Source organism: Schistocerca piceifrons, chromosome 2 (genome assembly GCF_021461385.2).
Source record: "Schistocerca piceifrons isolate TAMUIC-IGC-003096 chromosome 2, iqSchPice1.1, whole genome shotgun sequence".
Lineage (NCBI taxonomy): Eukaryota > Metazoa > Arthropoda > Insecta > Orthoptera > Acrididae > Schistocerca > Schistocerca piceifrons.
In genome coordinates, this window is record NC_060139.1 from 869,293,491 (window position 1) to 869,321,060 (window position 27,570).

Genomic DNA, 27,570 nt, shown 5'->3' on the forward strand with positions numbered 1-27,570 from the left:
TTCCACTTTGTGTGACAGCTCTGCACCGACTACGCTAGGCGCAACACCGACGCTGTCGGACAGACACGAGAGGGCTCTGCTCGGCCAACGTATATCCCATCTCGCTGCAAAACGTATCACGAATTGTTCGTGAAAACAAAGTTGACACTCGGCGCGGCGGCTGATGGGAGCGACTGTAATTCGGAAATGCCTTTACGGTCATTCCCATTAGCCACCGCGCCGAGTGTCAACTTTGTTTGCGCGTGTAGTATTGCTTGCACACCCGTCGCCACTTCCACCAAGTGTTGGCGCTGTTCGGCTAATTTCTTCTCGGTATTGTACTTTTGACAAACGGCAGTGTAGTTGCGCGCGCGCGTGTGCGTGCGTGTGTGTGTGTGTGTGTGTGTGTGTGTGTGTGTGTGTGTGCAGGGAGACGAAAATTTGAAAGTCATGGGGGACTGTAATTGGATAGTAGGAAAAGGAAGAGGAGGAAACGTAATATGTGAATATGGACTGGGGAAAGGAATGAAACAGGAAGCCGACTCGTAGAATTTTGCACAGAGCATTATTTAGTCATACCTAACACTTGGTTTAAGAATCATGAAAGCAGGATGTATACGTGGAAGTGGTCTGGAGACACCGGAAGGCTTCAGATTGATCACACAATGGTAAGACAGAGATTCAGGAACCAGGTATTAAATTGTAAGACATTTCCAGGGGCAGATGGGGACTCTGACCACAATTTATTGGTTAAGAACTGCAGATTAAAACCAAAAAAACTTCAAATTTGTAGGAATTTAAGGAGAAGTGGCCCGGATGAACTGAAAGAACCAGAGTTTGTAGAGGGAGCGTTAGGGAAAGATTGACAAGTACAGGGAATATATAGAAGAAGAATGGGTAGCTTTGAGAGATGAAATACTGAAAGCAGCAGAGGAGCAAGTAAGTAAAAAGACGAGGGCTAGTAGAAATCCTTGGGTACCAGAAGAGATATTGATGAAAGGAGAAAATATAAAAATGCAATAAATGAAGCAGGCGAACGGGAATAAAAACGTCTAAAAAATGAAATCGACTGGAAGCGCAAAATGGCTAAGCAGGAATGGCTAAAGGACAAATGTAAGGATCATCAAGGATAAGACAGATGCTACCTACAGGAAAAATTAAAGTGAGCTGTGGAAAAAAGAGAACCATCTGTAGAATATCAAGAGCTCAGATGAAAACACGTCCTAAGCAAAGAAGGGAAAGGAGAAAGGTAGAAGGAGTATATAGAGGATACAAGTGAAATGTACTTGAAGGCAATATTATGGAAATGGAACAACACGTAAATGAAGATGAGAAGCGAGATACGATACTGCGTGAAGAATTTGACAAAGCATTGAAAAACTTAAGTTGAAACAAGGTCCCGGGAGTAGACAACATTCCGTTAGAGCTGCTGATAGCCTTGGGAGAGACAGCCATGACAAAACTCTTCCAACCGCTGAGCAAGATGAATGAGACAGGCGAAATACCTCAGACTTCAAGAAGAATATAATAATTCCAATTCCAAAGAAAGCAGGTTCTGACAGGTGTGAGTTTAATAAGACACGGTTGCAAAATACGAACACGACTCCTTTACAGAAGAATGGAAAAACTAGTAGATGCCGACATCGGGGAAGATCGTTCTGGATTCCGGAGAAATTTAGGAACAGACGAGGCAATACTGACCCTACGTCTTCTCACAGAAGATATGTTAAAGAAAGGCAAACCCACGTTTGTAGCATTTGTAGACTCAGAGAAAGCTTTTGACATTGTTGACTGGAATATTCTCTTTCAAATCCTAAAGGCAGAAGGAGTGAAATACAGGGAGCGAAATGCCATTTATAATTTGTGCAGATACCAGATGGCAGTTATAAGAGTCGAGGTGCACGAATGGGAAGCAGTGGATGAGAAGGGATTGCGATAGGGTTGTAGTCTATCTCCAACGTTAATCAATCTTTATGTTGAATAAGCAGTAAAGGAAACCAGCCGCGCGGAGTGGCCGCGCGGTTAGAGGCACCATGTCAGTGATACTCCCGCCGGGGTATCAAGTCCTCCCTTGGGCATGGATGTTTCTGTTCTTAACATAAGTTAGTTTATGTTAGTTCAAGTAGTGTGTTAGTCTAGAGACCGATGCCCTCAGCAGTTTGGTCTCCTCGGGATTTACACACATTTGAAAGGAAACCAAAGAAGAATTTGGAGTAGTAATTAAAGTCCAGTGAGAAGAAATAAAAACCTTGAGGTTTGCCGATTACGTTGTACTTCTGTCAGAGAGAGCAAAGAACTTGGAAGAGAAGTGAACAGAACGGACAGTGTTTTGAAAAGAGGATTAAGATGAACATTGACAAATGCAAACCGATGATAATGGAATGTGGTAGAATTAAATCACAGGATGATAAGGGAATTAAATTACGAAATCAGACACTTAAAGTAGTAAATGAGGTTTGCTATTTGGGAAGCAAAATAGTAGATGGTCGAATTAGGGAGGATATAAAATGTAGACTGGCAATGGCAAGGAAAGCTTTTCTAAAGAAGATAAATTTGTTAACATGCAGTATAGATTTAAGAGTCAGAAAGTATTTGCTTGGAGTGTAACCATATATGGAAGTGAAACATGAACGATAAACAGTTTAGACAAGAAGACGATAGAAGCTTTTGAAATGTGGTGCTATAGAAGAATGTTGAAGATTAGGTGGGTAGATCACGTAAACAATGAGGTGGTACTGAATAGAAGAGGGGAGAAAAGAAATTTTTGGCACAACCCCTGACTAGAAGACGGCATCGGATGGTAGGAGACATTCAGAGCCATGAAGGGAACACCAAGTTAGTAGTGGGGGAAGCGGAGGGTGGGAGGTGGGGGGTAAAAAGAGCAGAGGCGACGAGGCTTGCACAGGATAGAGTAGCATTGTGAGCTGCATCAAACCAGTCTTTGGACTGGAGACCACAACAAGATATATACAGAAAACATATGTACAGAAAAACTGATGGAGACTGGTCAGTGATTAAAATGTAAATATTGTATAAAAATGAAAAAAATCAGTAAATACTATAGGAAATGTAGTATTTAAATTTTTAGTGGACTTGATAATATCTGTAATTACCTAAAGTACCAGAAAAATAATAGCTTTGTAAATAAACCAGTATATACACAAATTACAGTATACAACAAAACATACCTTTGTAAATTAAGCAACAAAAATATTATAAAAGTGCAGTGTATGTATCTCGTCAGAAACAATAGCTTTGTAAATAAGCGACAAAAGACAAAACTGTTAACAAGAAATATCATACAGTGCTCTTATCTAACTGTATTGCAAAAAATAAATTGTTATTTACAAAACTTTAGTTAATTTTTTTATATCATCGTCATTATTTCCAATCCTTTCACTATAGAATTACTGATAACAATAATTTGGAAGTAACAAACCTTAACCTTTCCCCATGATGCTAAGAGATGTAATGAAGAGACCTACGCAGTTGAACTAGTTATAAAGGATGAGTAGGTTGAGGGTAGCTCGAATCTTCTTCGTACAGGCGGGAGTGGAGAGGTTTCCTGCCATTTTAACGTGGGGCCACTGGTTGAAAATCGGGTTTCTCGCTTATTTTCTATCACACTAGGCCACTTGACCGGTATTCAGCTTGAATATACCTCATACAACCGCCTAAGGTGCATGGGTAGGACACGAATTCTCCTGGGTGATGTTGAATGTGCATCATAGATGTGCTGACCATTTCTCAGGAAGAGGGTACTGCGGGGTCACCTTGAATACAGTTAACCCAAGTTTGTAATCTGACACTGGAAGCGTAACTTTATGGACAAGTACTGCCCTATCTTCCCTTGAAATCCCGTATATTCGGACTAGTGAACCTTTAAATGTAGAAGATATAGTTGTGAAGGCTGGACTGAGGGGAAACGAAAAAATTGGCAGCAATAATGACATGGATAAGGGGAATATTCACAAATATATCCTGTGTTGAAAGGAAACCTAATGAATAAACCATAAAATAAGTTTAAGAGATATGCCATTTAACCACATGTAACAAAAAAGAAAAACCAAAGTTAACTAATCACTTAATTTGAAATAATAGCTACATAAACATCTTGGAAGGAAGAATCCTGGGAAATCATCCATATTACACAGAGTTCTTACTGGAATGAACTGCAACAAACTACAACCAAATGGTACATGTGGTGAGGAAGAGAGACGGATGACTACATCAACAAGGCTGTGTCTTAAGTGCCTGATCATGATAATGACATTTTTATAGCTGAAACTGTTCAGGAGACAAGTGACACTTTACTGCATTAGAACGATTTATGAATTTGCTACCGGTTTCGGTCACCGACCATCATCTGACACGAAAAATTGGCTGATGCAAGTCGCATGTCAGTCTCATTAGCTGTCACGTTCATGAATAATAATACAGAACAGCAGTAATTTTCCCAAAGCAGCACCCTTCATCATGCACACAGCTGGAATTCGCAAGTTATGCTGCTGACAGTTGCCTGAAGAAAACATTTGAAACTGTTCAGATATATAAATAGTCGGTAACATTGTAAATTTAAATTTATTTTATCTCTATTGTTAAATGTAATGATATCCAAATAAAAAACTTTATTTTTAGTTAAGCGTAACTATTTGTGTATATTGATATAAAAATGTAACAATTTTCGTGGTAAACACTCTATATGTCGTCATTTTTGTGTCTCCTGTATAAGTAATTTGAAGTTTCACATCATTTTATATGTGTTTGTCACTTTCATTTGTCACCTGCTGGTGGTGTAAGGAGCCGAAAGCCAGGTCAAAATCAATTAAATTTGCAGAATATTAGGAAAGTGTTCTTCCATTTAAACACTGTTGCCATATTCTGTGAAGTACTGACAGTCAATTCAGCTAATGCTACAAGGTGTACAACTTTGCTTCCGCCGTTTTTTCCCCAACATCTTAGGCTGTAATGAAACAAATTGGTTACACATGTATCATTCAAAGTATTTTCCATCGCTGGCCACTACTTTCTCCCATCTCTCGGGCAGTGTACGAATCCCGTGTCGATAAAATTGTTTATCTTTTGAAGCGATCCACGAATATATCCAATTTTTGACTTCTTCATGAGAAAGAAGTGTTGGTCAGCCAGGCCATGCGACATTGATAGAAACAGGTGATAGTCAGAGGGAGGAACGTCTGGAGAATACGGCGGGTGGGGTAGGGCTTCCCATTTTAACGTTTCCAAGTGCGTTTTGATCCCTTTTGCAACGTGGGGTCGAGCGTTGTCGTGCTGCAAAATCACTTTATCGTGCCTCTCGCTGTATTTTGGCCGTTTGTCTTTTATTTCTCTGCTCAAACGCATTAATTGCGTTCGATAACAAGCACCTGTGATTGTTTCACTTGGATTTAACACCTCATAGTACACGACGCCGAACTGGTCCCGCCAAATGCAGAGCATGATCTTGGAGCCGTGAATATTCGGTTTGGCCGTCGACGTGGAAGAACGGCCGGGATATGATCATGATTTTTCGCGTTTAGGGTTATCGTAATGAACCCATTTTTCGTCTCCGGTCACAATGCGATGCAAAAATCCTTTCCGTTTTTGCCTCTGAAGCAACTGTTCAGATGCACATGAAAGCCGTTTAACGTCTCTTGGTTTCAGCTCACACGGGACCCAAGTTCCTTCTTTCTGAATCACGCCCACAGCCTTGAGACGATTTGAAATGGCTTGCTGTGTCACTCCCATTAATCGTGCCAATTCTTCTTGAGTTTGACGCGAGTCTTCAGTCAGCAATGTCTCCAGTTCTGCATATTCTAAAACATTCTCTCTTCCACCACTATGCCGGTCTACGACGTTAAATTCACCTTCTTGAAGCGTTGAAACCACTCACAACACGTTCTTTCACTAATAGCGTCCTTACCATACGTACTTGAGAGCATTCGATGGGGCTCAGCCGCTGTTTTCTTCATATTGGAAACAAAAATGTAACACCTCCCGCAAATGACGAGAATTAGGCACTTAAACTGACATTTTCAGTCAAGAACAACTTTATGACGCAGACACAAATCGGCTAATGTTTGAATAGGGTTGTTATGACCGAGGTCCAAGCTAACTGCCTGACGTCTGCGATCTGTTTCTTTCGACCGCTACAAATCGTTGTCGTCACCTATCGGCAAAGGGCGGAAGCAAAGTTGTACACATTGTATATTAACTATTCCTTGATGCCTCACCATGTTTACTACCATCCTACCCCTTCTTCCATCAAATCGTATCATAAATATCTCTTCTCCCCAAGTCGATTCAATAACTCTCCATTAAGTTATCCATTGTACCTATCTAATCTTCAACATTCTTCCGCAGTCTGCCTGCGGCAGCGACGGTGTGTGGACCTGGTGTGTGCAGCGCGCTGCGGCAGCATTGATTACATCGGTGCGGTAAGTTGCGAGCTTGCAGTGTCACTTGGCTGTGTTTGTGACTTTACCGTGTTCTTTAACATTAAGTAACGGCTGTTGTTAACGGAAAAGACACCCCAAAGTTTACCTTCGATAGATCATTTGCAAATCCAAAGTCATCTGAATTTGAAGACTGGTTAGAAGCGGTTATGCACATTTTAATGGATCCTGTTATAGGAATTTACATTTAGAATGTCAGTAATGTTGAGTTCCTTAATCTAAAAACTCCTAGCCTATACGAGAAAACTATTGAAACCGCTGGAGGTTCAATAAAGTTCAACCACAGTGTTGGCAACTTTGGTGAAATCTCCATCACTCACGCTGGTCTTGAGGTTCGAACTATCTGAATCTTCAAATTGCTACTTGAAAGCCCCGCAGATTGAATAAACGCAGGAGTGTCACCGTATGAAAAAGTCATTAATGACTTCGCAAAGAAACGGTCTAGTTTCCGGAAGCGCCCAGGCTGAAAGGAAGTAGACAAATAAAAATGGAACTTCATAGGCATACACGATCATATATTACTGTGTGTAGATACCGTCCGGTAGTAATCCATGATTGTCAGTCTAGGACTTGTAATAATTGTAGTCCTATTGGTCACGTTCGTGCAGATTGGATTCAGAGGCACGTAGCATTATTACCTAGAGGTGAACCTGCACAAGTACCTGAGATATCAATATTGCCCACTTTATCCATAATGGCGAGCCGTGACCACGTTAGCATTAGAAACGAATAACGTTGAATATACGCAAGACTGCAGCCCAAATGAAGTAGTAACTCCTACGGAACTCACCGAGGAACCAGCAGCACACATCGGTTTTCCTCAAGAAACAGAAAATGACTGTCCTCCATCAACAGATCAGGTGGATGTAAGTGACAAAAAACAAGGAAATACTGATAAGGAACCAATTTCTGAACAGAGACATGTAGATGAATGCAGTGAAGGTGGTCTCTCACCTTCAACACCGAAGAGAAAATACAAGAAGCAAAGAACTGCATAGCAAGGAGCGAAGGAGGCAGCACAGATCCTGCGAGAGGAAACCAAGGTCATCACTTAAAAATTAAACTCAGAGAAATCAAACAAAACACAAATTCAATAGAGAATGTTGATCTCCACATCAAGCACCTGATAAGATATGAAAGGAAGACAACAACGACGAAGAGAAGGGACAGACACAGACAAAGGATTCGAAGATTTTAAATGAGAATTCGCATGTAACCGACTGGGCTCCAGAAGAAGAAGGAAATCCCTATCTAAGAATGATAGAAATCTCAACAGGCCACAGATGGACAGAACTACTTCCGAAAACCAATGTTGTCGAAACTGAAGATCTCTTGCGGACACACACAATCGCTACGTCAAACATAAATTAAGATCTGTAATGCGTTAAAATTAAATAATATTCAGGATCTTTATTATGCCGCTGACATTGACACTAAGCTGTTCCAAGAGGTCACTAACATAAATCTAGAACGAATACACGGATATAACGTTATTACAAATCCAGTAGTTCCCACAGTACTAGGAACTGCGGTCCTTTCTCAAGAAGGTATTGTTGCGAAAGATATAGAAAGCCTTGAAAATAACAGGTGACTCTCAACCACCTTTAAGGATAACAAACATACACGCGCCATCTTAAACAACGAGATTTATGCACTAGATAAATGACGCAGTAAATGGTAGGATTAATGGTAGTATTGGTAGCATTGGCAGGGAAGGAATATTTATGAATGCTTAAGAGACAAACTGGGAACCGATGACTTCTCTTTGCTTTTTGTTCGTCTGTTTTTCTTGTACGTAATTAGAACCGCACGTCATTCAGCGCCAGTAACTGTGTATTTTATATCCGTACAGAACATAAATTGCATTTTATAAGTAATAAAAATCAGTTGATGACGTAACTTCTGCGCTTTTGTGTGACCAAAGCAAGTAGTTTCGATGCAAGTACATTTTACATGCATAAACATATAAAAGTACATTAATTATTACTGTTATTTTTCTCTCAACAGAACGCTCTCCATCATGAACAAAGGCATGTTTTTCCTATTATTACTGATAAATGCGAAAGTTGTTCATAAGTAATAGAAACAAGCTTTATATAAGTACGACGAATTACTAAAGGATATTTGATTTATTGATGTTTTGTGGTTTTTTATTTTACTTCAGTGTAGAGGTAATTACGTTTTCTAGCGTTACACGATAAATCTATATTGTTTCCTTATTTTTACTACAACAGCCCTCTGTTTCAAATTACACATTGACAATTTATGAATAAAATCTGAATTAACCATTGACAATTTCGATTATGCTATAAGTACTGTTTATTTTTATATAACAGACAGGAGGCTACCCATGTAGAACAAAAACGTTCCATAAGTTACCCGGCCATTTATATATCCTCACTTTGTTTCTAAACGGTGCACTGCTTCCGGTTTTTAGCGGAATCTAGTAAGACATTGATCACATACGTAGAGAAAGACATCGTCACAACGACCGATAGGTATGCAACACGCATAACGTCCAGATACTGTGGGTAAAACCTTAACTGACCAAAGCTACTAGGAAACGTATCTTAGTCTACGGTTACTTAAGACAGGCACAAGCAACAGGAGCCATCAGGACGAATTTATTTAGACAAGAGATTGTTCCTCTTTTTAGAAACCATTGCGAGGATATAAATATAACTGGAGATTTTAATTTTGTAACTAATCCGAAAGATCAAACAGCAGATTTAATAAGTTCACAGAATTTGAACAGATCAGTAAGGAATTACTTTTAATTGATTCATTCACATGAGTGGCGCACTAAACGGTTTCACCCAACTCACTAACCATTCGGCAAGCAGGCTGGGTGGAACCTAATATCTAATCTTAAGCAACACGTTTTAAAACCCAAATCTGGCGGACGTGTTTCCCTAACCACGCTGTGTATATTTGCACCATAAATATGAAGACACAGGAAATCTACAGAAGCAGAGATCTATGGAAGTTCAACATTGCGCATTTGCAGTATCTAGAATGCCGAGAAATTTTTATTAAGACGTGGGCGGACTGCGAAACTAGATGTAACTCTTATAACTCAGTGTTTACCTAGTGTCTGAAGTGTGTAAAACCTAAAATCCGGAGGCGTTTGAACCAAAAATCCGGAGGCGTTTGATAAGCTACTCACACAGCAGAAACTCGTGGTACAAACTAACAATGAAATTTATTTCTAACGATATAAACTTGACGTTACCGTTGTCGAAAATTACACCAAAAGTAAGGAAATCCATGCCAAAATTCGGCTCTTACGAAAGGAACAGCTAGAAGGTATCAAAATTAGAGCAAGAATTACGATCTCAGCACATGATGAAGAACCGCCTGTCTTCCACTTCACACGTGAAATGAAAAGGACACTAGAAAAATATTGACGAAAGTAAAAGTTACCTGATGAAACGGCACTAGATATCAGAAACACAATTCACAAACATTACGCTGACCTGGATACTAACAAAGGAATTGATGAGAATGCACTGGTCTAAATGAGAACCAACCTGATAAAAGGACTCACCCCAGTGGACGCAGAACGTCTCACAGAAGAAATCGATGAACCTGAAAACTATCGTCTTCCTTACTCCGAAAAATAAATCCCATGAGCTTGACGGAACCCTGGTACAAATACGCCAAACATTCTGGCATGAAATGAAAGATAAACTAACAATGATTTACAACGAATTAATTAATCCCATTACAACAATTCCCCAAGAATTCTGAGAAGGGTTAATCGACTTTGGTCCGAAAGGCCAGGCAGTTTTCAATTGAAAAGTTGTGAGCAATCGCTTTACTTACTAATGACTATCTTTTTAACTGGAAGAAGGAAAAAAAAAGTGATGAATGTCGTCATAGGACCTCATCGAAATAGTGATGGTTACAATAGATCCATTCTTCAGTGTTACGACCGGACAAAACTCCAATCGCCCGGTCACAACTGTGGGTTCTTTGATTGCTCTGGGAGATGGCTAATTGGAACTACAACATATAAGTATTATTGTCAGTGTCAATAAAATTATGTATACTTTAAGATATTTTATTGTGATGGCTACCAGTTCGGAAATAATATCTTAAAGTACATGGCTGTTGGTGAATTTTATTGACATTGACAATTACTTAACCAGCCGATGTCCCCTAGCCATGATGGACCAACAGAGATATGATGTATTAGTTCACTTTCTTACATGAGTGATAAAAAGATTTGCTTAACTTGATACAATCATTTGCCACAGGGTTGCTCGAAAATTTGCAATTGTCACTGACTACTAAAGCATCACTTTATGCACAGATTAATAAACTGTTCTCATGAAGGAAGCACAATGTTGAACATTTACGGAAGTACATTTCCATCTGAGACTCGAATAACTCTTTTGCCCTATTTGATGATGCTGAATACTTCAGTTGATGTCACGAAGTGGGGCTCAGAGCATCCATGCTCGGATCTGTATTGACTTCCGTTCGAGGGCGTTGCTGTGCTGAGAGAGAAGACGAGTCTTCTTCAGCCCCTCTCTTTCATCGTTGCGGCTTGCAGCAAGACATCGCTAACGTGCGTGGTATCGATGAGAGTTGCCGACTTCGGTGTAGCACCGCGATCTTTGTACGATACCATATTCAGTCCTTAGCAAACTAGAAAGCCTTCTTAGCTATAGAAAAGTTTGCAAGATAAGATGCGCTATAATCACTATAAACACTGATCAACCATCGACAGGGTCATTCATCTAATCTGTTCCACACACTGCAAGAGATGGGCTTCCGCCGGCCGGAGTGACCGAGCGGTTCTAGGCGCTACAGGCTGGAACTGCTACGGTCGCAGGTTCGAATCCTGCCTCGGGCATGAATGCGTGTGATATCCTTAGGTTAGTTAGGTGTAAGTAGTTCTAAGTCTAGGGGACTGATGACCTCAGAAGTTAAGTCCCATAGTGTTCAGAGCCATTTGAACCATTTGAATACAGGATTTGTTACAGGTTATCGCTTCACAAATTGTGACAAGCAGTCAGCTTGCAGCCATCCAAATCAACAGCTCTGTAAAGAAAGAGTGCCCAGTATCAATGGCGTTACTCGCAACCGCAATACAGCCATTCCTCGCCACACTAACGAAACAGTTGAAAGGTTTACAAATAAATGGACAAAACATTGAAAGTTGAGAGTACGCAGATAATGACGGTCTCTTAGTAAGAAGTACCAGTGATGTTGAAACCGCACTGCTGATAACACAACGATGTGAAACTGCATCAGTGGCTAAGTTGAAGCGTAAGTAGTCTACACTTATGATCATCGGGTTTTGCACACCACGACCAACTTCCAGAAATCCTACATATGAATTATCCAGGAAGAGAGTTCAAAACCAGATTACAGCACACCATCGCTGCCAATCACAAATTGTCCTGCACCGCATAAGAAGCTGTGTTCAATCGTATAATATGAAGTTAGATGAACTGCAAAAGGTCCATCCGGTAAACATCTTCATACTATCAAAGATAAACTATGTTCCTCAAATTCGCCCTATGTCTTGCAACATACCAAAAGGTATCCTAGTGGCCCTCGTGTGTTTCGTTAGTAGTTGTCACATTCTCAAAGTAAGATTATGATATCCTCACACTTCCAACGCGACACAGAGGATTGAAATTAATAGATGTGTTCAGCGACGTGCAAGCTCATTATATTCGCACCACTTATAAACAGTGCTGATCAGCTCCGCCGGCCGCGGTGGGCGAGCGCTTCTAGGCGCTTCAGTCCGGGACCGCGCGACTGCTACGGTCGCAGGTTTGAATCCTGCCTCGGGCGTGGATGTGTGTGATGTCCTTAGGTTAGTTAGGTTTAAGTAGTTCTCAGTTCTAGGGGACTGATGACCTCAGATGTTAAGTCCCATAGCGCTCAGAGCGATTTGAACTATTTGATCAGCTCCAGACAACCTCACCTCACTGTACGAAATCGCTCCTACGAACATCATTCCATCGATGAATATGGGACATATTCCATATGAGCGTTGCCATTTTAGAAGCTTGTTATTGGAGTGTAGTACAAGAGAATACCTAAAAACTGATTATGAAAGTCAATGAAATCTATAAAGACCTTTTAGAACTTAAGGAATGTGGTAGAACGGAAATGTGGACGTAAGTACTGGCCAGCTATTTGGGAAACATAAATAGCTCACATCTGCCATCTTACTTGGCGACACATGGTACTTCGCAGTGAATAGAAAAATTCCAATAAATTCTTAGCTCCATGAAATTCACCTAGCAGCACTCATGTGCATCACATGTAGCCTAGCAGATGAACACACATTTGCGTGTATAAACTCGAAACAGATATGGGATTTCATTAAACAAGAAGTTTCAGTTATAAATAGAGCCACAACAGAATACACAGAACCTGTTGATATGCTGACTCATGATGAGAGACCGTATCCTGTGACCAAAAGAAACGAGACAATTGGTTTAGAAGGACACCGAACGTTCTACCTCTCAACAAAAGACTACTATATTTAACAGCACAACTTCATTTCCTCAGACTAAAAAAGATTTTTTTACACAAGGCAGTATTTTTTTTACTAAAAGGGCGAAAAGATAACGAAACTCTAAACTTGAACAATGAAAAATCCAGACATGAATGTAACATATAATTAAAAGGGTAGTTGCTACTCACCACATGGCGGAGCGCTGAGACGCAGGAAGGCACAACAAAAAGACTGTCGAAAAGTTAGCTTTCGGCCAACAAGGCCTTTGTCAAAAATGGGCAACATTCATACACATACACACACACATACACACACACACACACACACACACACACACACACACGACCACAGTCTCTGGCAGTTGGACCCAAACTCTAAACTTGGAGACAGCATAGAAGCTCCAATTTCAATTATATTTACTTTGTTTAATCATTTCAGTTCTCCAACTGATATTTATATAGCTCTTTCGATCAAAAAGACGATTTAACATAATGAATGACACAGAATCACTGTGACCAATGAAGTATATATGAATAAGACTTAATGAAGTTTATGATATCCGCGGGCATGTACTTTTTGTCAAACAGAAAATTGGAAATGCCCAAATAAAACACAATCTAAGAGTGCGCACTATTTGGTACTCCTAAAATTTATCTGAATGGTTGGACTCAGGGATTTAAATTAACGGTTAACGCTAAAAATCATACCATACATGTTTTTCACTTCTTCAGTATATAGAAAGCTGATAATTTTATGTAAAATCTGTAAAAGAACATAATTACTTAGGTCGAAGTATTTAAAAAATAGTAGTAAGGTAGGGTAGGAGCAAGAGCAGTGGCCCTATATGCATATGAAGTAGGTAGTTTTCTTATGGAAGTAATACGGAACACGGTGTAACTGGATGAATTGTCACATGCCCAATGTTGCGTAACGTTCAGACACTTTCTCTCTCTCTCTCTCTCTCTCTCTCTGTCTCTGTATGTATGTGTGCGTGTGTGTGTGTGTGTGTGTGTGTATGTTCAAAAATGGGATTTGCAACTTCAGTACGCGTTTTGATGACTCTTTATCTCCACAATTCATGTTCAAAAATGGTATTGGCAACTTCAGTAGGGATTGCGGCCAGAGTGGACAGATAGTAGTTGCTAATTGGAGCAGCTGTGTACAACCACGATTAAGATCATATCATGTTTAAACGGGCTGCAAAATTTAGTGATTCTGGTGAGGGAAATTTTGAAGAACATGGGTTGTAACGAAAAACTGATCTTAAAGCGAAACGATTAAAGACAAGAATCAGAGGCCTTGCAACTTGATATGAACCACATCGTTCCCGTTTCTGATAACTTCAAATACCAAGCCGCTTCTTTGAAACCGTCGGTAATATAGCTTACGGTTCTCTACTATTTACTCTCCAGAATGGGCAATAATATCCTCAGTACCAATAGTATACCTCTTAACATACGTGTGTTTCCTCCTGAAACATCCAATTTATACAAGTCGTGTATTATGTAGAGTGGTTGTGGTGTAGATCCAAAGGAGTACAGTCGCGTGAACACCGTGTCGCTGGTACAACACCTGGCGAGGAACTAGACGCAGAACGCCTTTAGGCGACGTTTTTCATTTGAAATCTCAGGATGGATGTTGTTTTTGTCTTGTCAAAAATGGTTCAAATGGCTCTGAGCACTATGGGACTTAACATCTGAGGTCATCAGTCCCCTAGAACTTAGAACTAAAACCTAACTAACCTAAGGACATCACACACATCCATGCCCAAGGCAGCATTCGAACCTGCGACCATAGCGGTCGCGCGGTTCCAGACTGAAGCGCCTAGAACCGCTCGGCCACACTGGCCGGCTTTTGTCTTGTTGTTGGTCTCACAAAATGCTGCGCTTTGCTGATACAGGAAGTCTTATGCGTTTTGCCTGTCTTTATACTGTTTTTTCCGTAAACAGTGCTACGCAATAGATGGATATCAGTTCTGTGGCGAAACAACCATGGCCGTTGCTTCACTTTCTTCGGACTTTGAAGCACAGTAGTGTGAAGTTACTCCAACGGGATCAATCCAGCACTCCCTGCTCCAGTAGAAAAATTCGTCGATCAGAGTGGCAGGAGTGGCAGTGAAATAAATTACACCATCGTATAGACTGTGCCGGGAGATTGGTAACAACATCTAACTGCCTGAACCAATCCAGTCTGCAAATTGGATCGTTACATACGGCAAACAGCCACATCCCGCCGTTTAAAACTTGTTAGCCGCGCTGTTTAGCGGTGGCAACGACTCGTGCCGGAGAAAAAAAAATCCCCAGCGTCCAGCGCGAGTCTTGGCGACTGCGCCTCGCCCTGCAACTCAGGGTAAACATTTGCCCCGTGTAAACAAGACCCCTCGCCGCCGGCATCGAGCAGTGTGTGCAAACCAGTCGGCGGCGACACACCGTTGACAGATGAAACATTGACTTCACAAACGTCGCGACGCACAACGTTTTAATGAGCCAAGCAGGTCGTTTGTGTCATCAAATCAGGCCGCTTTCTTACGTTAAAATCTCGTTTTCTAATAGTGCTGTTGACAAGTGTGTCCGCTTCCGTCGCTGAGCGGCTGAACCTGGTTCGATTCTTGGAACGGCGAGGCGTTTTTCCCTCTTCAGAGGACTAAGACGGCGCGCACCATGCCTCGATAGGACAAATAACGAGATGCTAAAAGACAGAGCAGCATCGCCCAAGTCGGAAACCCGATAACAGCCGCGGGTGCGGCGTCGCGTAATCTCGGGACCTAATGGCGGGGTTTTCTTTTCAAAGGAGTAGAAATTGTCTCAGTCCGAACAAAAGGAGTAGGAAGGTCAGGGTTTAATTTAATTAGAGTCAAGTGGATCAACGGACACGCTGACGTAAAACAAAACTATCTCATTGATACGAGGCACTTACTGGATTTAAAGAAAACGTGGAAGTTAGGACCCACCAATATAACTTTCTTTCCACACGACCTGTTTATTTAACAATACGTTTTACAAATAACCAAAGCATTTAACCATAAAATTTTCTTTAACAAAATGAAGAAATTTGCAAAAATCTTTTGAACTTAAATCTTAACCTGAATAAGTTTTATTCTTTGCAAAAGAAATCTGAACTGCTGTTTTACAAAGCAGCAAACAATATGACAATGTTTACAAGACGGCCGGACCTGCAGCCCGCCCGTTATCGGGTCAAACAGAGGTGTTTACTACCGTGCTAGACACAGTCTCTCTTATTAAATGCCCTTCTGCAACACATGAAAACTATATAAGCACCTCTGATGACAAGAGTGATTCAGTTACTCAAAACAGATGACTTAACTTTTAATTTGAAAGCTGTATGTTGAAAGGTTCAGGGTTAAGATGCACACCTGTGCTTAAAGGTTAAACAGATTAGCAAACAATATGACAATGATAAGTCTTACTTAAAAGCAACCAACCTTTTAATTTCAATCGGAAACCAAAGTGAGACTGGATCCCAACCCGTCCCTTCTGACAATTTTATTTTGACTAAAGCCCTGATGACAGTTGGCTGTTAATATTTTCAAAGTTAAACTGATTGTCAGCTATTAAGACCGCTCTGAAGGAGCTTCTTAAAACACTACGTGTGAACACTTATTATAAGAGAACTCACTCGGCGGAGCCACAAGATCCGCTAAAATACACCAACAATGACCTGGTCTTTCAAACACAGCAACGAACAGTTCAGTACAACAGGATGTTCAGATTACAACTAATGACTGAGAAATTGCAATTACAGTCAAAGAATTGAACCGGTTAACAGCTAAATCTAACCACATGGTCCCTCTTTTGTTTAACGGCAACCTGTGCCTTAGTAGACTACAACTGTTCCGGCTTTATTTACAACCAAGAGCTGATTAACTAGAACATTAATGATCAGGTACAAATCAGAAAGGAAAGGCAATATAATAGCGGGACAAATTTTCAAACAACTAGTGTCTTAGTACAATACTACTGCCTATATTTACGACCAAAAAGCCGGCCGAGTAAAACTCTGAGGGACGGGTAGAAACCAAAAAATAATAAGGGGGGCAGGTAGACAATGAAACAAATCACCACGAGGATTACAGAATGTTACTCCCCTTCCCAGTTCCCTGGAACCACGGTGCGTCGCAGCTGGTTACTGAGTGGTGCCGATGAAAGTCAGGTAGAGGAGGGCAGCAAAGCCACGAGCGGTCGTCCGACACGAATGTTGCCAGCCAACCGACGGGATGTCTGCCTGCTGCTTGTAGTCGACGCTAACCCCGGTGAAGTACTCCGGTATCTTCGCTCTGCGCAGCCCTCCTTCCGCAGCTCGTGGCTTCGGCCGCTCGGACCTCGTGACCACCTCTTGTCGCGACGTTGCTGCCAATCCGCAAACTTCGTGCTTCCCTCTCGGGCCAGCGAACCACGCATATAGCAAGTGAAAACCTAAGGACACAAGCCACCAACTCTACCTCATAGATATTGGCAATGCGGCCGCAAGAGGGATAGTCAATACATCTAAGCCAGTGGCGCCAGACAGAACAGTTTACTAACTCAATGGCACCACGGCTCACTCATCAAAAGTATCGGACAGCTGTTAGTTAATATTAATACGCGGTGTGTCCATCCTTGTCTCTGACGGCTTAAACTCCGCTGGGGACACCTGGAATGAAATGTCTGAATGTCCGGGAGGAATAGCAGACCATTCATCGTCAAGGTAGTGATGTTTGGCATTGGGACCTGGAGCGAAATCGACTTTGTATCTCATCCTAAAGGAATGTTGTAGTCCACAATCGTTGCCTCAAAATGGTTCAAATGGCTCTGAGCACGATGGGACTTGACATCTGAGTTCATCAGTCCCATAGACTTAGGACTACGTAAACCTAACTAACCTAAGGACATCACACACATCCATGCCCGAGGCAGGATTCGAACCTGCGTCCTTAGCTGTCGCGCGGTTCCGGACGGAAGGGCCTAGAACCGCTCGGCCACAGCGGCCGGCCGTTGCCTCACAGATGCTGCTTTATAACAAGGTGCAGTGTCATGCTGCTATCATCGTCGTCTGCGAACTGTTCCCCTTCTGCATACAGTACACACTGCTGTAAAATGTGTTTATATTCTTCCAAAATTACCTCTTTCTTGAGAACAGTAAGGACGCTACACCCTCACGATGAAAACACCTCCATACCATTACACCGCTTATGCCTTTCTTCAATGTTGGCACTACTCTTTATGGTGGTTAACGTCCTCCAGGCTTTCGCCAAAGCAAAACAAAGTCTAGCAGCTCATCACAGCTCCTCGTGCGAGCTGGCTCCCGCTCACATATATCGCTTCACAGTGGCTCATTAACGAGTTTCCTGCCAAATTTATTTTTGACACCGTTGTTTTCATGAGAACTGACTATGAAATTAAACATAATGTGAACTGACAATGAAATTCAACATCTCTTTTAATATTTTGATGGTGCAAAGAATGGGGACCAGTGAAGTGTGTCAGCACAGCATGGCATTCAACATTTTACACAACGACACAAGCTCAGCACAATAGGCTGTGGGGTGGTAGGACTGGATCAAGTGACACATCAGGCAATCACCATCGACAGTTGTACTGCACATTTATTTGGCACATTCAAACGAGACAAATAACAAATAAAACCATCAACATATTTTTAAATTACCACACATCTTTAAATTTACCATTTAGATGAGAGCAAATTACTTCAAAATTTAAACATTCATAAACCACGTCACTTATGGCCTATCACACATTTAGTGAAATGAGTTGAAATTATTTACTCAAAACTATGATCAACATAAAGAACAATTTACTAAAATTTAACGAGAAATATAGTTTTTCGTTACTGCAGTGATTGGTATTAACAAAGTACTCTTACAGGCAACAACAAATCAGATACCATGTCACACAACCACGTTACTTAAGTGGCAGGCACCCTACAATGTAGGATATAAAATATAAAATATCATGTGAGCAAGCATCCTCGTGAGATTCAACAAACTACGCCCAGAAGCGGACGCCCGCTCACTCAGCTGTTTCCAATGCAGGCTCGGCATGCACCCCCAAACGGGAGCAGCAACGGTAGCGAATAGGCACGAAAAAACCCAGAACTAGTGGGTATCTACAACAGACTGACATCTGCCTTAAGTAACTAGAAACACAATAATTCGTTACAGCACATCATCTGTAGAATTAATCAACCTATTAATTAACATCAGCTAAGCATTACAAATCTATTATCTTATGTGCGTAAGGCCAATTAAACATTAAGCCGCGAGCGAACTAGATACACGGCCAGCCAGCACGCGCGGGCAAAGGGGGCAAGGGGGCGGAAAATACACAACAGCACAAGGAGGACACAACCCAGGACCCCCCCCCCCCCCCACCCGGTACCAAGACAAACAGCAGAGGTCCCGGTAAAACGAAATCAAAATGCAAGTAACTAGCGTCCAGGCTAACGGTATATCTAGTTTCGAGTTCTCCCCGACGAAAAACAGAAAGCGACTTGCAGCAAATAGCAACACTTAAATTTGTGATAAATCAGAATTACAATATCCACATACTGTCATTGAAGGAATTCTTGTACTTTCATTAATAGAATCAGTTTAAAACTATTTAAACACTTAACAACAACTGGCCTCTCAGTAACTCGTAAGAATTTATGAAACTGCTTATTTAGAATTAGACACATGTCTCCCAGACACGCTATTACTTCAGATAGAAACGTAACAGTAATGTTACTGCAGTTCACGACAAAATATATCCAGGAGCAATTGGCCAGCTTAGCTCCGTTGTGTGGTATACATACAACAACCAGGCAGCACTTAGACAAGGACCATTCAAACTGTTTTCCACGACGGTTAAACAGTGACAGTAGCAACCTACAAACAGAATGTTTCAGCACTTCCGGCCCTAGTAAATGTTAATCATCACATCACATACAGCACTCACTTGAACATTGCGTATAAGCAAGTTGAAATTAAACACATTCGAGGAAAGACTCCGTGTGAGTAGCAACGGCCGGCCAAGAAAATGAAGTCAACAGCACAGAACCCAGTAGTCGATTCCCGCCACAACTTACAGCACAAGCAAGGCCCTTACCTTCTTGCTTGTTCAACGAAGCCAGCCGCCGCAGATCCCGCTGCCAGGAGACATATAGCAAGCGAAATACACCTACGGCTTCCCAGTAACGTGACTGCTTCCACGCCGGCGATATTTCCTACGGCTCCGTCACCCGGGTAAACAGCCCCTATTAGATGTGCTCTTCCTGCTGCCTCGCACGGCACCTCTACTGTTCGCCAGACTTGGCAAACGACGTTACTGCTAGGCGTCAGAAAGCCAAATCCCCGCTACTTGCTAGACCTTACCGCTCGCTCCCAGATCGGCCCGGTAGGTGGCGCCACCACGCGCCCTGTGCACACCACGCCGGCCGCGGTGGCCGAGCGGTTCTAGGCGCTTCAGTCCGGAACCGCGCGACTGCTACGGTCGCAGTTTCGAATCCGGTTCCGACCATGGATGTGTGTGATGTCCTTAGGTTAGTTAGGTTTAAGTAGTTCTAAGTTCTAGGGGACTGATGACCTCATATGTCCCATAGTGGTTGGTTGGTTGGTTTGTGTTGTTTGGGGAAGGAGACGAGACAGCGAGGTCATCGGTCTCATCGGATTAGGGAAGGGTGGGGAAGGAAGTCGGCCGTGCCCTTTCAAAGGAACCATCCCGGCGTTTGCCTGGAGCGATTTAGGGAAATCACGGAAAACCTAAATCAGGATGGCCGGACGCGGGATTGAACCGTCGTCCTCCCGAATGCGAGTCCCATAGTGCTCAGAGCCAGTTGAACCATTTGCGCACACCACCGGAAAGATTACCCATACGGCGGCGGGAATATCACTGGTCAAGCCACACGGCTCAGGTATTTCTTATGACTGTTGCAGCCTTATGATGAGTAAATACTCAGATGAATTTTTGATATTAATATTTATTCTTCGGTTCCATCTTTCTGAGACGTTATCAGTGCGATGGCGTCTTCCATTGCAATTCCACGTCTGCCCTGGCATATGCTCGCTATCGAGTCACTCACTGGTCCACTGTAAGTCCTGAATCGCCGCGCGGAGTGGCCGCGAGGTTTGAGTAGCCATGTCACGGTCTGCGCGGCCCCTCCTGCCGGAGGCTCGAGTCCTCCCTCGGGCACGGGTGTGTGTGTTGTTCTTAGCATAAGCCAGTTGACGTTAGATTAAGTAGTGTGTAAGTCTAGGGACCGATGACCTAAGCAGTTTGGTCCCTTAGGAATTCACACACATTTGATCATTTGAGTCCTGAATCTTCTGGTTTTCAGGTGTGCTCTCCTGAATACAGAGGAAACCATCATCCAACATTTCCATGGGAAGATGTACTAGAACAGAATACATACTTACGTGACAGCGTATTTCCTCGTTTTCTTGATAAGATGGAACGAGGAAGCAACACTGAACTTGTTTTCAATTATATAGATTAAAATGATATTGCAACCAGTAATCTCTGTTCCAGGAAACAAACTATTAGCTGCTTGAACGATGGCAATTTCGAAGTGCACCATCAGAGGTGTAGGGTTCCATCCAGGCACGTTAGTTTCAATAGCTTTTTTTTAAAAAAAAGGTGATATGTCTCCCGCTTTTTATTTGGTAGCAAAACGCTAAAAGCTGAAATGGTGTTTGTTTCCTCCCAAGAACTATTAAGGTCGGCGTGGAGTATAAACAAATGCCCAAATTGTTTGCTAGAACTCTTGAAAGTTCCATCCACGTTGAATGATTCGCAGTTTAATAAACACCCTTTTCTCTGAAACTTCCTGGCAGATTAAAACTGTGTGCCCGACCGAGACTCGAACTCGGGACCTTTGCCTTTCGCGGGCAAGTGCTCTACCATCTGAGCTACCGAAGCACGACTCACGCCCGGTACTCACAGCTTTACTTCTGCCAGTATCTCGTCTCCTACCTTCCAAATCGGTAACAAATGGAATGGAATAAATAAAATCCCAGATGTGACCACAGGCTGGTCCGCCAGTATAAAAGGAGCGGAGAGTATTGTACTGTCAGCACAGAAGCAGTAAACAGCAGAATGGGTCGGGCGGGAGAGTTCAGTGACTTCGAATGTGGACTAGTCACAGGATGTCACCCGAGTCACTACTCCAACAAGAACTTTTCAAGCCTTCTAAAGTTGCCGAAGCAGACTGTTGGTGATGTGATAATGAAGAGGAAACGCGCATGAACAGCGACAGCCAAACCAGGCAGACTTCCTGTACCCTTTTCTCTTTTCGCTGGCAAACACCAATATTTTGTCATTAGGTCCCCTGTTATGAACTGCGAGCAAAGAATTGCTACCATCATTCATCAGTAAATTATTTTCTTCGAAGAATATTCCTCCAGACTAGTTGAGATCTTGTGTAGTTCTTAGATATTTCCACTTAATTCGATGTAATGATTGTTTCGCACTTCAGCATGACGGTAACAACGTTACTCAGTCGTAGCCTTAATTGAAGTGCTGCACTAATTCTTCAACGTAAACTGACGATACTGTAGCCTCTGTTTCTTTTATCCGCTTCTTTGCGCTGACAAAACGTTTTAGCACTTCATTTGCTGCTTCAGTGCAACACAAAAATGGCTCCCTTCCTCTAAAACTGTGTTATTTTTTATGGATATCCTTCCTTTGAATTTATTCTTTTTAAAGTTTACGCAACGGCAGTAAGTCTCGGTCCGGCATACAGTTTTAATCTGCCAGGAAGTTGCATAACAGCGCACACTCCGCTGCAGAGTGGAAATCTCATTCTGGAAACGTCCCCCAGGCTGTGGCTAAGCCATGTCTCCGCATATCCTTTCTTTCAGGAGTGCTAGTTCTGCAAGGTTAGCAGGAGATCTTCTGTAAAGAATGGAAGGTAGGAGTGAAGCTGTGAGGACGGGGCGTGAGTCATGCTTGGGTAGCTCAGATGGTACAGCACTAGCCCGCGAAAGGCAAAGGTTCCGAGTTCGAGTCTTGGTCCGGCACACAGTTTTAATCTGCCAGGAAGTTTCATATCAAGCCACTTCTTCTTTGTTTGTATAGTCCACCACATACTGGTGCCCGTTGTAAATGAGTAGAAGCTTCCGTTTGGTGGTTTAAGTGAACTCTGCTATGTCAGGACTAAAACGCGAAACACTACTTGTGAGTCAGAAGTTCACTGCAGTGCGAGAAAGCCACGCACACTACGAACTTGTACGGGGACAGGGAACTTTGGCAGGAAATGGGCTTTGGTCTTCTCCAGAATACGTAGCAGATAGCACCAAATAGGCCGGTGTATCCTACTTCTGGAACACCCTGTCTATTACCTACAATGGCCTGGGCTCCGTGCAGATGACAACACATTACCTCTCCGTACAAGTGTCACAAACTGGTGATCGACGGTCCCTCTCCGTCGGTACAGGAAGTCTGCCTGGTTTGGCTGTCGCTGTTCATGCGCGTTTCCTCTTCATTATCACATCACCAACAGTCTGCTTCGGCAACTTTAGAAGGCTTGAAAAGTTCTTGATGGAGTAGTTACTCGGGTGACATCCTGTGACTAGTCCACATTCGAAGTCACTGAACTCTCCCGCCCGACCCATTCTGCTGTTTACTGCTTCTGTGCTGACAGTACAATACTCTCCGCTCCTTTTATACTGACGGACCAGCCTGTGGTCACATCTGCGATTTTATTTATTCCATTCCATTTGTTACCCATAATTCAAAAACGGACTGTACTGAAATTATGTAATATACATTAATACTTAATTTTTTCCTATACAGTACTATCTCCGATCACCATAACTATTTCTACTACTACTACTGCTACTACTCCTTGATGAATATACCGTTTCCGCAGCGGAGCTCCACGCGATCCTGAAGGCACTGGAGCGGATGAATCGTGTTCGGGGCAATCGATTTCTCCTCTGCTCCGATTCTCTTAGTGCCTTACAATCATTGCAGAATCTGTACCCAACTGAGGATATGGTCCAGCTGACATATGACCAACTGTACTTGCTCCAACGGCGGGGTAAGGAGGTGTCCTTCTGCTGGGTGCCTGGTCATGTAGGAATATGGGGCAATGAACAGGCCGATGGGGCTGCCAAGGAGGCCTGCAGAGAGCAGGATGTGGTCCAGTGTCCTGTCTTTTCAGCACTCCACAAGAAGTGCATAGAGTTGCGGGAGGAAGAATGGCTGGCGGTGACGGCCAATAAACTGCGGTTGGTGAAGTCAACAACTCGGCCGTGCCGTACCTCCTGGCGTGTGCTCAGGCGGGAAGAAGTGACCCTCACCTATTACGGCGGGAGAATCCCCCGTTTTGTGATGCTTGTGGTGTGCACATCTCTGTCCGGCACATTTTAACAGACTGCAAGGGCAGAAGCACAAGTTGATGGGGATCTGCCTGTGTTTTAGCTAATAATGAGATGTGTGTGTCTAGGGTTTTAAAGTTTTGTGATGTGTCTGGACTCTGGCCTAAACTTTTAGGCTGGAGGTTTTAGTGTATTGCAAAGTGGCTGACTCCTCACTTTTTTCCTTGCGGCCAACCAGCCACTTCCATCTGCTATATTGTTTGAGCTCCCTCTACCACTTTCTTCCTGTGTTGTCCATGTTTTACTGCTGACGGCATGCTTCGTCCCACGCTTCGGTGTGGGTAGGCACATATTTTTCCAAGCTTGTTACCTGTGTTTTACGTTCTCTTTTATCTTACTGTTCTGAGTCTTTTCTTGACACCCGTCTCAATCTGTTACTGAGCGGGCTATAAAGACCTTTCCGTCGTGCGCCCTTAAAACACTCTTCATCCATCCATCCACTACTACTACTACTACTACTACTAATAATAATAATAATAATAATAATAGTGACATCTAGTGGTCAATTCCGAGTTGCGCAGGGGTGTTCGGATACTTCTGATCAGATAGTATACATTGAAATAGCCGCTGAATTAGCGAAGACCGCCGCTCAAAGTGGCACTTTTAGAAAGATTTTTTTATCATCCGACCCAATGACTACGTTGTATAGACGAGTGAGATGCAATGGGAAGACGAATATAAATCATCGATACACAATAAAAGGAATTATTATGACCAAGCATTCCTTCCAAGCCCTGGTTCCTTGCAGTTAAGGCAAACAAGATGTTTTTAAGTATCATAATTCAAATGGTTCAAATGGCTCTGAGCATTATGGGACTTAACATCTTAGGTCATCAGTCCCCGAGACTTAGAACTACTTAAACCTAACTAACCTAAGGACATTACACACATCCATGCCCGACGCAGGATTCGAACCTGCGACCGTAGCGGTCGCGCGGTTCCAGACTGTAGTGCCTAGAACACCTCGGCCACAGCGGCCGGCTATCATTAAATATACATATATTTTTACATATGTGGAAATCAGCAAACAGATTTCATACACCAGCACCACTAGTATATGTACTCAGCTTCATTTTTTTCGTTTCCTCCATAGGCATTTTCTGGTGTTCTGGACGAGGGTTGCAATTTTAGTGAAGAAACACGTGCTTGGTGGACAGATGTCTCATATCAGAACGTAGCGCAGTTGGCTGGCTGCAAAGAGTTTTAATGGACGAAACGGAGCTAGAAATGTGGAGATTTGTTTTTCATTTGTTGTTTTTTTCCTTTGAACTGTCATTCTCCTTTGTTTGGGATGGAATTACCAGTGCTAGTTGCTAGAAACCAGCTGCGAACGGTATAGTGACTGCGGTGTGTTTTACATCAGGCGGGCGGGTCTGAGAATCCTTTCGATGGTGGATGGATTGCAAGGAGGACAGTATTACTGGTGTCAAAGTGATACTGGCGATCTTTACGTAGATAGGTTTAATAGTGCAGCAGCGTCGAGGAGAAATCTGGATCCGCTAGTACCCATTTCCGAGAATATTTTCGGAGCAGTAAACAGCGAAATTTGCTTCGCTAGCGTTGCGTGGATTCAGCCTGCAGCCGTGAATGAGTTTTCGCCCAATGCAATGGAAGCTCTGATTTGAACCGTCCTCCTCCAGTGTCCTACTCACTGCCTAACGCCACTCGGTCAGTCCGAACAAGCACATCATATAGACCAGAGCTGTGGTTTCCCACTAGGATTGTACCTCTCAAAGGTGGACGTTGAAGAGATCTGAAGGGGGCTTTCCTGGTTCGAGGTAAATTTACGGGGCATTGCGAATCAATAGCCCTACACCTACACACCTATAACTACATAAGTACTCCGCAAGCAACTGTACGGTGCTTGGCGGAGGGTACCTGGTATACCACCACAAGTCGTTTTCCTTCCTATTACACTCGCAGATAGTGCGAAGGGAAAAGGACTGTCCATTTGCCTCCATATGAGCTATAATTTCTCGTATCTTCGTGGTCCTTACGCGAAATCTATGTTGGCAGCAGTGGGATGGTTCTGTAGTCAGCTTAAAATTCGGGTCCTCTAAATTTTCTCAATAGTGACCCTCGAAAAGAACGTCGCCTTCCCTCCAGGGATACCCATTTGAGTTCCCAAAGCACCTCCGTAACATTTGCGTGTTGTTCTAACCTACGGGTGCCAACGGCCTTGCCGCAGTAGTAACACCAGTCCCCGTCAGATCACCGGAGTTAAGCGCTGTCGGGCTGGGCTAGCACTTGGATGGGTGACCATCTGGTCTGCCGAGCGCTGTTGGCAAACGTAGTGCACACAGCCCTTGTGAGGCAACTGAGGAGCTACTTGATTGAGAAGTAGCGGCTCCGGTCTCGGTAACTGACATACGGCTGGGAGAGCGATGTGCTGACCACTTGCCCCTCCATAGCTGCATCCAGTGACGCCTATGGGCTGAGGATGACATGGCGGCCGGTCGGTACCGTTGGGCCTCAACTACTTTGCTAGACTGATATTTGAGTTCTGAACTTCACGTACCATAAACGTAAAACAATTGCAAAAATCCGATTGCTGTGTAGTCTTCTTGTAAGTAACAGCTTTTATATCAAAAGATTTAGAAGCGACAGGAAAGGATATATATGTATTACCAGTTTTATTTTGTTACATAGTGGCATGGACTTCTATTGCATGTCGGCAATGTAATGGGAGATGCATTGACGACATTAGAAACGAGTAACATGAATGTGTGCAGCTGATAGTACTGCATACAAAAGTCCAGGATCTTTATCAAGAAGTGAATCTAAAATAGATGATGATGAACATTATTATGATGATGATGACGATGATAATGAGAAACACAGTTTTTGTACAGTGTAAGCGTAGTTGAAGGGACAATTTTCTCTTTTATCTTTTGCTTCAGGTGCCACTATAGTGTACTTGCTGTACGAGTTCTTATTACCTTTCCCATCGTTACCTTTTCCTTAAAAAGAGAAATGTTAACACCGAATATAAATGTTAATACCGAATATAAACTTAAGTGTTAGGATGCCTTTTCAGAAAACATTTATCTTGAATGCAGCCGCGTACAAAAGTGGAACATGGACGATTAACAGTGCAGGCAAGAAGAGTATGGAAGCTTTTGCAGCGTAATGCTACAGAAGGATGCTGAAGGTAAGTTTGAGAGACAGGATAACTGATGAAGAGGTAATGAGTTGAATAGGAGACAAAAGATCTATGTGCCAGAAATTTTAAAAAATGGATAGATTGATGGGACACACCTTAAGGCTTCAAGTATTACTTA

The 27,570-nt window shown here is 42.7% G+C and overlaps 1 long non-coding RNA gene and 1 pseudogene across 1 annotated transcript in view; both read left to right on the forward strand.

Moving 5' to 3' along the window:
• The window catches only part of LOC124776278, a 368,508-nt gene that overhangs the window by 138,636 nt on the left and 202,302 nt on the right, over positions 1 to 27,570 (forward strand). The window contains exon 2 of the long non-coding RNA XR_007015607.1: positions 6,340 to 6,413. This is a non-coding gene — a long non-coding RNA (uncharacterized LOC124776278). The remainder of the gene's footprint in view (positions 1 to 6,339; positions 6,414 to 27,570) is intronic.
• Positions 26,459 to 26,576, forward strand: LOC124778346 (annotated as a pseudogene).